The sequence below is a fragment of the Tamandua tetradactyla genome, chromosome 3, assembly GCF_023851605.1.
Source record: "Tamandua tetradactyla isolate mTamTet1 chromosome 3, mTamTet1.pri, whole genome shotgun sequence".
NCBI classification, from domain to species: Eukaryota; Metazoa; Chordata; class Mammalia; order Pilosa; family Myrmecophagidae; genus Tamandua; species Tamandua tetradactyla.
The window spans coordinates 16,954,330-16,967,723 of NC_135329.1; the positions used below are offsets into that span (position 1 = coordinate 16,954,330).

Sequence of the window (13,394 nt, forward strand, 5' to 3'; positions counted from 1 at the left end):
AAGCTGTCTCAAGGCAGAGAAAGGAGAATGGGGATGGGGTTATTTTGGTGGAAAGGGATAAACCTATTTTTCTAATACAAACTAGAAAGGAGAATCTCACAACCAAAGAGTTATCAAAGAATGTTTTGGGTACACACAGCAGTACAAAATAATATGAGTACCTGGGGTCAAAATACTGGCCATCAAGTATCCAGTGGCTACTTTTTTGATCACTTCCAGTGGATGAGCAAAGAGCTAGATTAGTCGTTCTCAACCAGAGGGAATGTTTTTTAAAAAAAGTTTTGGGAAAGTAGGAAGAAACTTGAAAGCACTCTCATCCTTCCTCCCATATCCAACTGCAGGTTATATATATAAAACAGCCTCTTAAAAACCAGAAATAATAATCACCGCTCCAGACTTAATGTGTCTGCTCTAAAAGCTTACATTCTAGGCCCCTGTTTTCTTATAAGAATTTTCCAAAGGTGACCACACCATTCTTGTTCTTTTGTTTCTGGCCTATTTTGTCTCACCAGATGTCCCACATGTTCATTCACATTGTTGCATGCCTCAAGACTTAACTTTCTTTCATAAGTATACACCATCGTTCGCCAATCCATTTCTCTGTCAGTGCATCCTTCAGCCCCCTGCATTCGTCAAGCATCATGTAGAGGGCCCAAAGTCCACAGTCCATCAACATTCTCAATTTTAGATAATTTCAAGGTTCCCAAAAGAAAGAAAACCAACAAACACACCCGCACCAAACAGGAAATCTAAACCTCCTCTTAACTCTTGTCCCTCCTCCCATTATTTACCTCTGCTATTGCTGTGGTAGTGCTGATGGTTTCCTTTTGAACATAGCTCATAGCATGCAATAGCAGTTTTCCCCCTGTACCCTGGACTTAAACACTCTTTGTACAAGAATCGTATCTTTGAAGTAATTCTTGTGAGAACGAATTCGTATCTCTAATGTTAATCAGTGGGACACGTAGGTCTATACAACCCCTTTCAATCTTCTTTATCTTCAATATGGTAATATTACTTAGACCCACTAGAGAACCACCTTCACTCCTACCTATTCTCTTACATTGGAGCTCAACCTCATTAGCTAATGGTTCACCCATCTCTAGCTTCTGCGTAACTCTAAGTCCCCTATATTCTTATAAGCCTCTGATTATACCTTTATGCTGATCATAAAAATGGAATCATACTAGTATCTATCCTTTTGTGTCTGCTAATTACACTCAGCACTATGCCCTCAAGGTTCATCCATCTTGTCATGTACTTCAGGACATCATGTTGTCTTATTGCTGCATAATAGTCCATTGTATGTATATACAATATTTTGTTGATCCACTCATCTGTTGGCGGGCATTTTGTTTATTTCTATCTTTTGGTGATTGTGAATAATGCTGCTATGAACATCAGTGTGCAAGTGTCTGTGTCATTGCTTTCAGTTCTTCTGGGTATATACCAAGTAGAGCTATTGCTGGGTCATAGGGCAACTCGATATTTAGTTTCCTAAGGAACCGCCCAACAATCTTCCGTGGAGGCTGCACCACTATACATTCCCACTAGCAGTGCATAAGTGTCCCAGTTTCTCCACATCCTCTCCAACATTCATAATTTCCTGTTTGTTTAATAGCAGCCATTCTTATAGGTTTGAGATGGTGTCTCATTGTAGTCTTGATCTGCATTTCCCTTATAGCCAATGAAAATGAGTATCTCTTCACGTGTTTTTGAACCATCTCTACTTGCTCTTCAGAAAAGTGCCTATCAATATCTTTAGCCTATATTTTAATTAGGTTGTTTGTTCTTTTGTTGTTGAGTTGTATGATTTCTTTATATGCAGGAAATTAAACCTTTGTCCAACATGTGATTTCCAAATATTTTCTCCCATTGATTTGGCTGCCTCTTCAACTTTTTGACAAAGTCTTTTGAAGTGCAGAAGCATTTGATTTTGAGGAGTTCCCATTTATATATTTTTTCTTTTGTTGTTTCTTCTTTGGGTGTAAAGTTTAGGAAGCTACCTCCAATTACTAGGTCTTGAAGATGTTTCCCTACATTTTCTTCTAGGAAATTTATGGTGCTAGTTCTTATATTTAGGTGTTTGATCCACTTCCAGTTAATTTTTGTGTAGGGTTTAAGATAGGGGTCCTCTTTCATTCTCTTGGCTATTGATATCCAGTTCTTCCATGCCCAATTATCGAAAAGACTATTTTGTCCGAGTTCAGAGGATTTGGGGGCCTTGTCAAAAATCAGTTGACCATAGATTTGGTGGGCTATTTCTGCACTCTCAATCTGATCCCATTGGTCAATGCTTCTATCTTTGTGCCAGCACTGTGCTGTTTTGACCACTGTGGCTTTATAATGGGTTTTTAAGTCAGGGAGTGTTAATCCTCCCACTCTGTTCTTCATTTTTAGAATGCTTTTAGCTATTTGGGGTCTCTTTCCCTTCCAGACGAATTTGGTAGTTAGCTTTTCCAAATCTTCAAAGTAGGTTTTTGGAATTTTGATTGATACTGTGTTGAATCTGTAGATCAATTTAGGGAGAACTGGCATCTTAGCTATATTTAGGCTTCCTATCCATGAACAGAGAATGTCTTTCCACCTATTTAACTCCTTTGATTTCTTTTAGCAATGTTATGTAGTTTTCTGTGTACAAGTCCTTTACGTTCCTAGTTAAGTTCATTCCTAAGTATTTGATTCTTTTATTTGCTATGAGTGGAATTTTTTCCTTAACTGATTCCTCAGGTAGCTCATTGTTTATGTATAGAAATGTTACTGTTTTTTGCACATTAATTTTATATCCCACCACCTTGCTGAATTTGTTTATTATTTCAAGTAACTTTGCTGTAGATTTCTCAGGATCTTCCAACTATAGTGTCATATCATCTGCAAATAATGAGTTTTACATCTTCTTTCCAGTTTGGATGCATTTTATTTCTTTGTCCTGCCTGATTACTCTAGCAGAACTTCTAGCACAATGTTGAATAATAGTGGTGACAGAGGGCATCCTTGTCTTGTTCCTGATCATAGGGGGAAGGCTTTCAGTCTCTCTCCATTGAGTATGATGCTGGCTATCGGTTTGTTTTATATTCCCTTTTTCATATTGAGATAGTCACCTTTGATTCCCATCTTTTGGAGTGTTTTTATCAGAAAAGGATGCTAAATTTTGTCAAATGTTTTTTCAGCATCAATCGAGATGATCATGTGATTTTTCCCTTTCAATTTGTTAATGTACTGTATTACATTAATTAATTTTCTTGTGTTGAACCATCCTTTTGGTCATGGTGTATAATTCTTCTAACCCCATTGGTCATGGTGTATAATTCTTTTAACATATTGGATTCGATTTGCTAATATTTTATTGAGAATTTTTGCATCTATTTTCATTAGGGAGATTGGCCTGTGGTTTTCCTTTCTTATAGCCTCTTCACCCAGTTTCTGTATTAAAATGATACTAGCTTCATAAAATGAATTAGGTAGAGTTCCTTTTTCCTCAGTTTTTTGGAAAAGTTTGAGTAGGATTGGCGTTCTTTTTGTGATGTTTGATAAAATTCCCCTGTGAAGCCTTGGGCATTTCTTTGTAGGAAGATTTTTGTTGACTGATCGAATCTCTTGTGATTGGTTTGTTGAGATCTTCTATTTCTTCCTGAGTCAGTGTAGCTTGTTTGCATGTCTCCAGGAATTTGTGCATTTCATCTAAGTTGTCTAGTTTGTTGGCATATAGTTGTTCATAGTATCCTCTTACGATTTCTTTTATTTCTTCGGGGTCTGTGGTAATGCACCCCTTCTCATTTCTGATTTTGTTTATTTGCATCCTCTCTCCTTTTTTCTTTCTAAGTCTTGCTAGTGGCCCATCAATGTTATTGATTTTCTCAAAGAACCAACTTTTGGTTTTATTGATTCTTTCTATTGTTCTTTTGTTCTCCCTTTCATCTCTGCTTTAGTCTTTGTTATTTCTCTTCTTCTATTTGCTTTGGGGTTAGTTTGCTGTTCTTCTCAATTCCTCCAAGTGTGCTGCTAAGTTCTCGATTTTTGTTCTTTCTTGTTTTTTAATATAGGCATTTAGGGCAATAAATTTCCCTCTCAGCACAGTCTTTGCCACATCCCATAAGTTCTGATAAGTTGTATTCTCATTTTCATTCATCTTCAGATAGCTACTGATATCTCTAGCAATTTCTTCTTTGACCCACTTGTTGTTTAAGAGTGTGTTATTTAATCTCCATATATTTTTTATTGTTCTCCTTCTTTGGTGGTTATCGAGATCCAGCTTCATCCCATTGTGATCAGAGAAAGTGCTCTGAATAGTTTCAGTGTTTTTAAATTTATAAAGACCTGTGTTTGTGCCCCAGCATATGATCTATCCTGGAGAATATTCCATGGGCACTAGAGAAGAATGCATATCCTTGGGCTTTGGGGTACAATGACCTATATATGTCTGTTAGGTCTAATTCGTTTACCAAGTTATTTAACTTCTCTATTTCCTTGTTGATCTTCTGTCTGATTGTTCTATCTATAGAGGAGAGTGGTGTACTGAAGCCTACTACTGTTATTGTTGAAGCATCTATCACTCCTTTCAGTTTTGCCAATGTCTGTCTCATGTACTTTGGAGCCCTTTGATTGGGAGCATAAACATTTATGATTGTTATATCTTCATGGCGAATTGGCCCTTTAATTAGTATATAGTGTCCTTCTTTGTCTCTTATGGTGTCTTCACATTTAAAGTCTATTTTGTCAGATGTTAGTATCACTACTCCTGCCTGTTTCCATGCAAGTTGTTTTACAACTTGCATGGAAAATATTTTTGCATCCTTTCAGTTTCAATCTATTTGTATCCTTTTGTCTAAAATGAGTCTCTTGTAAGCAGCATATAGCTGGATTATGTTTCTTAATCCATTCTGCCAATTGTATCTTTTAATTGGTAAATTTAGTCCGTTAACATTCTAAATTATTACTGAAAAGGCATTTCTTGAATCCACTATCTTATCTTTTTTATTTTATGTGTCAGATCTATATATTCTTTTCTCCCTTTCTCTCTGTATTCTTTATATTACCCTTAGTGGTACTCTTTAATTCTGTGCCCTCCTCCAGACCTCCCTCTCCCATCTTTTTTTTTTTTTTTTTTTTCAGCTGGCAGAACTGTTTTTGGTATGTCTTGTAGGGCTTGTCTCTTGTTGACAAATTCTTTCAGGACTTCTTGTCTGTGAAAACTTTAATCTCTCCCTCAATTTTGAAGGACAATTTGGCTGGGTACAGAATTCTTGGCTGGAAGTCCTTCTCTTTCAGGATCTTGAATATATCAGACCACTGTCTTCTTGCCTCCAGGGTGGGTAGTCTGAACTCAGTGTTATTTTGTTTCCCTTGTATGTTGTAGCTTGTTTTTCTCTTGCTGCTTTCAGGATTTTCTGCTTCTCTTCAACATTTGACAGACTGATTAGTATGTGCCTTAGGGCAGACCTATTTGGATTTATTATTTATTAGAGTTTGTTGGGCTTCTTTGACTTGTGTATTTATGTCCTTTATGAGGGTTGGGAAGTTTTCCACCATTATATCCTCAACTACTCTTCCTAGCCCTTTACTCCTCTCTTTTCCTTCTGGGACACCAATGATTCTTACATTTGTGTGCTTTGTTTTGTCTATCATTTCCCTGAGATCCAATTCAAGTTTTTCCATCTTTTTTGCCATTTGCTGTTTTGAGTCTTTGAAATCAATTATCCTGTCCTCTATATCATTTACTCTTTTTTCTATCTCTTCAGATCTGGTGTTATGTGCCTCTAGAGTGTTTTTTATTTGGTCTACAGAGCCTTTAACTTCTGTGATATCAGCTATTTTTCTATTTATTCTTTCAAATTCCTCTTTATGGCCTTCTGCTTCTTCTTGATCTCCTTTATGTCACTTGCTATCCCACTTATTTTATCAAGTAGAGTTGTAAGAGCATCTTTGATTAGTTGTTCAAATGTCTATGTCTCCTCTGGTGTTTTAATTTGGTCATTAGGCAGGGGTATATTTGTCTGCATTATGATATGGTAGTAATTTTCTGCTGTATTTGTGGCATGTAAATATCTTGACTGATTTACTTTGGGAGTTGTTTTCTTTCAGTAGTCTAAGGCCTTGCAGGATGGTATACAGTAGAGAGCAGGGGATGGGTTGGGGTACTCAGTGCAGTGATTTGTTTCAGGGCAGGTATAGGTGCAGGCTGGGGATGTCATGCTGATGCTTGTGAACATGGGCGCCCAGTGTCCAGGGAAGACGTAGCTGTGTGGGTGCACTGGTCTGGGGGCATTACCCTGGTGTGCGCTGGTCTAAGGCATCGGGCCTTTTGTGCAAATGCATAGAGCTGTGGCAGCAGGTCCGCATTATGCCATCATGGATTGGGGGTGGATGTGACCCAGGTGCACAGGTCAGCACTTTCTTAGAGCTGGGAAGTGTGGCTGAGGGCTGTTCGCATTCGTGGCTCTAAGACTGCTGTATGATGTGATTGGGGGCCTGTACACATGTATAGGCCTAGGAATGCCATAACCTGATACACAGAGCTCTGTGGGGGAGGGGAGGCTGTGCAACACTATGGGCAGGGGGGCGGGGCTAGCCTAGGTATGGAGATTAGCGCCTGTCATTTTTATGCACCAGCAACAGCCTGCAGGGAACAGGGAGGGGGAGGTAGTGTTCAGGAGGGGTGCAGGAGAGGTGGGCTGGGCTGCACTTGGGGTGGGGGTGGGGGGCATGTGTGTGCACTGGGGGCTGGTGGGGTGGGGGTGCCTGGAGTGCGGGGAATGGGAGCAGGCAACAGGTTTGAGGTACATAGAGTATGGGGTGAGTCGCTGGTCATGGGGCTATGCTGGTGAGGGTAGCGCATCCAAGGAACATGGCCTGGCTTACTTCTTAGTCCCCAGCTCCTGTCCATGCACTCCCACAGGCTCTGTACCTCCATGCCAGGCTCCAGCTTTCTGCTTCTCAGTTCCTCGGCCTCTGCCACCAGGGCTGCCCCATGTGGTGCAGAAGGCTCCCCCAGGTCGACCGCACTTTCAAATTGCTGCCTCAGTCACCCTCCTGTCCCTTCTCTAACTTAGCAGAGCTAAACTTGAACTACTCTATTTGGGCATCTTCCCAGAAGTCCATGTGTCTTTTTTATCCTAGTCATTGCATTAGGTGTAAAGTGGTATATCATTGTGGATTTGAATTACATTTCCCTAAAGGCTAATGATGTTGAGCATATATCATCTGTTTATTGGCTATTGATAAATCTTCTCTGGAAAAATATCTATTCAAATTCTTTGGGTCTGACTTATTTTTGCATAAGATTTAGAAGAAGTAGGAAACATGTTTTAGCCTTGAATACAATTTAAATGGCTTGAAAATCAAGAGACTACTTTGGAAATGGGTAATAAGCTTACTAGTTTATTCAATTCCATTTCACAAACCCTATTGAACTTCCGTTATATAGGAATATACAATGTAGAGATAAAGTAGGAATAAATAAGTCATAGATTTTGCACTGAAGAAGCTTAGACTTTTATAAGACAATAATTTATTTTGTTTCAATTCATGTTTACTTTCAGTATCTATATATCAGAGTTTTCACTAATTTAGATGAGACTTTTATGAATTAATTCAAGTACTGAGGTTTCTTTCTTCTAATAATTGTATTTCTTAATTCTTTTATTAGGAAAGTAAATTTATAGAAAAACCATGTAGAAAATCAGAGTTTTCATATACCCCACTTAAAGCACGCAGGTATCCCTTTGTTAATAATTTGCATTAGTGTGATATCTTTGTTACAATTGATGAAACAATATTATTGTAATTATGCCATTAACTGTGGTTCATTGTTTACATTAGGGTTCACTGTTTGTGTTATACAGTCCTATATTTTGTTATTTTTTAAATTTTTATTCTAGTAACATATATATACAACCTTAAATTTCATCTTTTAATCACATTCTAATATATAACTCAGTGGGGTTAATTACATTCACAAGGTTGTGCTACCATCACCACTATCCATTACCAAACTTTTCCATCACCCTAAACAGAAACTCTGAACAAATAAAGCATTAATTCCCCACTACCTACCCCTACCCCAGCTTCTGGTAACTTGTATTCTGGATTCTGGCTCTCTGGAGTGGGGATGCCTGGAGTGCAGGAAACAGGAGTGGGTAGCAGGGTTTGGGTTATAATATTCTAATTATTTCATATAAGTGAGATAATGCAATATTTGTCCCTTTGTGTCTGACTTATTTCACTCCACATGATATCGTCAATGTTAATCCATATTGTTGCATGCATCCTAATTTCACTGCTTTTTACAGTTGAATAATATCCTATTTTATGTGTATACCACATTTTGTTTATCCATTCATTCGTTGATGGATACGTGGGTTGCTTCCATCCTTTGGCAGCTGGGAATAATGCCACTATGACCACTGATGAGCAAGTATCTGCTCAAATCCCTGCTTTCAATTCATCTGGAACTCTGCCTAGACATGAGCTTTTTTTAGTCATATGGTAATTTCATACTTAACTTTCTGAGGAAACCCTTATCGGATATGTGGTTTTCAAATATTTCTTCCATTATGGGACTGCATCAAAATTAAAAACTTTAGTGCATCAAAGGACTTTATCATAAAAATAAAAGAACAATCTACACAATGGGAGCAAATATTTGGAAACCACATATCTAACAAGGGTTTAATATCCAGAATACATAAATAAATATGTGAATCAATCTTACAGCTCAACTAAAAAAGACAAACAACCCAATTAAAAATAAGCAAAGACACAAACAGACATTTCTCCAAAGAAGATATGCACATGGCTAAAAAGGACATGAGAAGATGCTCAACATCATTAGCCCTTAGGGGAATGCAAACCAAAACCACAATGAAATACTATTTCACACCCACTAGAGTGACTATTATTAAGTAAACAGAAAGTTACAAGTGTTGGGGAGGATGTGAAGAAATAGAAACACTCATTCATTTTTAGTAGGAATGCAAAATGGTTCAGCCGCTTTGGTAGACAGTTTGGCAGTTACTCCAAAAGTTAAATAAAGAATTACCATATGACTTGGTAATCACACTTCTACATATATACCCACAAGTACTGAAAGCAGGATCTCAAACAGATATTCACAAACCAGTGTTCATAGCGATATTATTCACAATTGCCAAAAGATGGCAGCAACCCAGTGTCCATCAACTGATGATAAATAAACAAAATGTGCTATATACATACAATGGAATATTATTCAGACCTAAAAAGTATGAAGTTTTTATACAAGTCAAAACGTGGACAAACCTTGAAGACATCATGTTGAGTGAAAGAAGTCAGCCATAAACGGCAAACACTGGATAATCTCACTGATTTGAAGTAATTAGTATAAGGAAATTCAGAGAATCAGAAACTAGAATATAGGTTACCAGGGGCTGGGGTGAGGGTAGAGAAGGGGGAGCACTTTAGTTTTCTGGGCTGTTCAAACAAATATCATGCAATGGATTGGCTTAAACAATGAGAATTTATCAGCCAATGGTTTTGAAGCTGGAAAAGTCCAAATCAAGGCATCATCAAGGTGATGCCTTCTTCCTGAAGACTGGTGTTCTGGGGCTGGCTTCCCGTGACCCATGGTCCTGGCTAACCTTCACAAGGTAAGGCACATGGAGGCCTCTGTTGGTCTCTCTATCTCTCTCTCTCTCTCTCGTCATTGTATTTTTAAAGGTCTCTAGTAATAGGATTAACACCCATGCTGATTGAGTTGAGCTACATATTAAGGGAAGCAACCTCATGAAAAGATCCTATTTACAATAGATTCCCACCCTCAGGAATAGATTAAGTTTAAGAACATGTTTTTCTGGGGTCCATAGCTCCAAACCACCAAAGGGAGTTAATGCTTAAATTGTATAGAGTTCCTATTTGGGATGATTGAAAAGTTTTGATACTGCATAGTGGTAATGATAGTACAAAATTGTGGATATAATTAACAGCATTGAATTACACACTTGAATATGGTTATAAGGGGAAATTTTAGATAGTATATTTGTCATTAGAATAAAAAAATTTAAGAAAAATCCATAGGACTGTACAGCACAGTGAACTTTAAAGTAAACCATGAACTATAGTCAATAGTACAATTATAAAAATATTCTTCCATCAATTGTAACAAATGCACCACACTAATGCAAGGTATTAATGAAAGGGTGGTGTATAGGAACCCGGTATTTTATGCATGATTTTTCCCTAAACATACAACTTCTCTAACAACAACAACAAAAAAGTAAAGCAAATGGCAGAATACAAAGCATATATAATAAGGCCTCATTTGTAGAAAAAAATATATATCCACACATTATTTTTATGTAGAAAAAGAACCTGGAAGGTTGTTTTCCAAAATGCAAACAGTGACTGTGTGGGGAGTGGATTTCTGGGTGGGAAATTGTCAATTTCTGCTTTATTTACATCTATGGGGTTTGTGTGCTTTCTCAGTAAGCATGTATTAAATAATCACAAATGACAAACATGCCACAAATATAATCCTGCTTTGAAGAAAAAAATTTTTTAATATGCAAGAAAATTAAATCATGAAAAAATAGACCTAGTATTGACAAGGGTGTAAGGAAAGGGTGCTGCCAGGCACTTCAAGTGGGGATGTCTACATTGGTGCAACTCTTTTGGAGGGCAGGTTGGCAATTTGTACGACAAAGCCCTTAAAGGTACAGTCATTGATTCAATAAATCCAACTCCTAGAAATTTATACTAAGAAAGAAATTTATAATATACCTAAATATTTAGATACAATATACTTATATAGTGTTATTCCTAATAGTAAAATATTAAGGAAAATATCCAAACTATTCCATTACTTCATCTATTGTTGGAGAAGCCATAAAATAGCGCTATTGTTAGAGAAGTCATAAAATATTGCTAACATGGCTACCATGGCTGATGCAAGGCAACACAAAATGGCTGACCCGAAATCTACCCTCTGCCTTAGCAACAACGGTGATCAATCCCAGAAATCTGCCCTCTGCCCTAGCAACAACGGTAACCAATCCCAGTAATCTGCCCTCCAGCCTAGCAACAACGACCACCAATCCCAGCCTGGCACATGTCCCTGCATGCTTCCCAGCCTATATAAGCCTGTGCACTTCCTGAATAAAGCAGATGCCTTCCATCGTGTGTTGCGTGTCTGTGTCTGTGTCTGTGTCTGTGTATGTGACTCAGTACGGCCGCTTACCTCCAGCCATCAGCTAACCAGCTACCAGTGAGACAACAATCTATGACATGGACAATGTAGTAATGCATTGGGGAAAGGGTGGTTTTCTCCACCACACAGCCATAGGTCAATTGGATATGTAGCGAAGGAGGTATTTTGACCCTTTCCTCACACCATACAGAAAAATCAACTCCAGCAGGATTTTAGATCTAAATGAAAAGGCAAATAACAATAATGGTATTAATCATCATCATAATAAAACTTTTAGAAGAAAATATCTTTATGAACCTAAGGTATGCAGACATCTCTTAAATAGACAAAGCACTAGCCATAGAGAAAATAAATTGGATAAGTTGGACATTAAAATAAAGAACATTTTTCCACAAGAGATACTCTTAAGGGAATGAAAAAGCAAGCCATACATAATAAAAAATTTCAATTTTAGGTCTAATAAAGACCTAGTATCCAAAATAAATAAAGAACTCTTAATAAACCACTAAAAAAAAAAGACGTTCTAATTTTAAAATAGGAAATTTAAACAGGTATGTCCAATGATTAACAAACATGTAAAGACGCTTAACTTTATTAGTTATCAGGAATATGTACACTAAACCCTAATGGGGCCTACCTGAATGATTAAACACTCACTCGAAAGGCTAAAATGAAAGACAATATTAAATGACAGCATGAATTGTGGTCAGAACTATACACTGCTGGTGGAAATGTAAATCGGGACAATTGCTTTAAAAACTGATTAGCAATGCCTTCCAAGGTTTGAGTTTTAAGCCTACCCTGTGATCAAGTAATTCAACTCCTAGATATACACATATGTATAAACATAAATAGATGTATACTCCTTAGTATACACATACTTACATAATAGGAACATATGTGTAGCAACAGAAATGCACACGTGTTCACCAAAAATGTGTACAAGAATGTTGATAGCAGCATTATTCATAATAACCAAAAACTGAAAGTAGCAGCCCAAATGTCTATCAACAGTTGACCGTATGGATAAATTGTGGTATATTTACATAATAGAATGCTGTCCAGTTCTGAGTTTGATCCAGCTATTGCAGATAAACACAACATTCAACAGTGCTGGCGAATGCCCAAAACATAACACTAAGCGAAAGAAGCCACATGCAAAAAGCCCATGCTATAAAGTACGTACTTAATGATTCTACTTATATAAAATGTAAAAACAGGCAAAACTAATCTACACTGTTCGATGTCAAAAGAATGGTTGCCCTTGCAGGGGGACGTAGTGGCTGGCAGGGAACATGAGGATGGCTTATGGGGTAGAGATAACATCCCCATATCAACAGATAGCTCTTGATCTGAGTGTTAGTTATATTGATGTACTCCCTTTGTGAGCATTCACCAAGTTATACAGTTACAGTATGGGCATTTTTCAGTAATGTTGTACATCAGCAAAATGTTTTAAAAGAATGAATACAAAATAAAGAAATTTCCAGACAAGAAACAAATCCCAAGTACCTCGATACCCTTGCCTGAGGGCCACCCCCAGGAAACCTGTTTGGTTCAGCCTCGGTACCATTTGAGATTCCTCCAGCTGATTCTAATATGCAGCCATAGCTGAGAGTCCCTGCTGAAAATCCAGGACCAGGCTCAGAGCAGGTAAGGGTCTCCCAAGTCTGACCAAGCATATTCAGGGCAGAGCAAAAAGCCTTGGACCTTGGAAAACCTCTCCTTCCTCCCCACCCCCCTGTGTGACATATGAAAATGCTCAGTGATGAATTTGACACAGCCCAGGCCCCAAGGCCGGACTGAAGAGAGGTTTGTTTTTACAGTACACCACTTGACAGATTAAAATCTGAAGCTGGAGACTGTTTACATCCTTCCCGCTGTTTTTCTGGCATTTTGGATGGCTGGAAGGGCGCTGTCCTTTGCAGAGGTCTTAAGGAGGCCGTATTAACACTTGTTATACTAAACAGAAGCATTCCAGGACTCAAGGAGGAGCACACACAAGGCTGGCTGCTCACTTTCATTTAGTTTAACTGTTTCCAAATAATGTCATTAGATTCAGAACCCATTTATCCGTAGCATATGGATTTTCCCAATATATAAACCATCTCCAAACTGAACTATCTCTCAGCAAAAGCTAGTTCCTGCTACAGATGTTGCTTCTACCTCACTCCATCCCAGACTGAAAAACTGAACCCCAGAATGAGAGCAAAGA

The 13,394-nt window shown here is 38.0% G+C and overlaps 1 protein-coding gene across 7 annotated transcripts in view; it reads right to left on the reverse strand.

Annotated features, from left to right (window-relative positions):
* The window catches only part of LOC143675970 (uncharacterized), a 49,979-nt gene extending 37,115 nt beyond the window's left edge, over positions 1-12,864 (reverse strand). For 6 of the 7 annotated variants that reach the window (XR_013171723.1, XR_013171722.1, XR_013171725.1 and 3 more), the window contains exon 1: positions 12,692-12,864. The gene's annotated coding sequence lies outside the window, so the exon portion shown is untranslated. Of the gene's footprint in view, positions 1-11,209; positions 11,398-12,691 lie in introns of all 7 variants that reach the window. The other variant, XR_013171724.1, reaches the window with a different exon arrangement.
* Between the last annotated feature and the right edge of the window lie 530 nt (positions 12,865-13,394).